We start from the raw sequence: 873 nt of genomic DNA on the forward strand, positions 1-873 counted from the left end.
ATTACCCACCCGCCTTTTTTATCTAAAAAAACGGGAAAACCGGGAAATTGAAATCGGCAATTCACTTGCCACCCTGGTACTATGATATCGACTCATCAAATTTTCAATCAATATCACATTATGTTATCATTTTGCTGTTTGAAGGCAAAAGTTTTTTGAAACTCAAAAAATGAAAATATTAAAATCAACAACTTAGTGAATCCATGGAAATTGAGCAAATTTCAAATGGCAACACAAAAATACAAAGTTAAGTTTCAATGGAAGAATTATTCCTTCAATCCTATGTTGCCTTTTACAAAAATGCTTTGACATCCTGCCGAGTGGCAGTTGATCGCAACCATAACCGCGAAGAAACGATTTTTTCAACTTTTACGCAAATAATGCTCCTTCTTTTTAACCACGAGAATATTGGTGTAGCACCACACGTCTGGGAGGCATTAGATAAATTGGCGATTATCGGTAACACGTTTGTCTGAAGCAGGTCAATCTGAATAGTGGCTTTCACATTCCCGTCTCGCTGATCGTCTGCCGTAGAAGGAGCTTATTTCAGAATTTGATATGAGAAATATATTTGACGTCATCGATTTCCTTCTCGATACGTTAAGTATCCGATCCTGTAACAATTTTTGCGTTCAGTTTGAAAAAATGTTTCGATGTTTGTAGTCATACGATGTCGCAAAGTTCATTCCAAAGTTTTCAGACCATTATTTTCAGTGCAACCAGAAATCGGAGACATGGATGGCAAAAATAATCTACTCGCCAAACCCGTTCTGAAAATACCCATAACAGTATATCCAACAGTATGGAAAAATTCACATCCAACAGTATGGAAAAGATCATATGGAAAAATTCATTGCTTATGTTACGAAGTTC

Source organism: Malaya genurostris, unplaced genomic scaffold (genome assembly GCF_030247185.1).
Source record: "Malaya genurostris strain Urasoe2022 unplaced genomic scaffold, Malgen_1.1 HiC_scaffold_43, whole genome shotgun sequence".
In the NCBI taxonomy this organism is placed as follows: domain Eukaryota; kingdom Metazoa; phylum Arthropoda; class Insecta; order Diptera; family Culicidae; genus Malaya; species Malaya genurostris.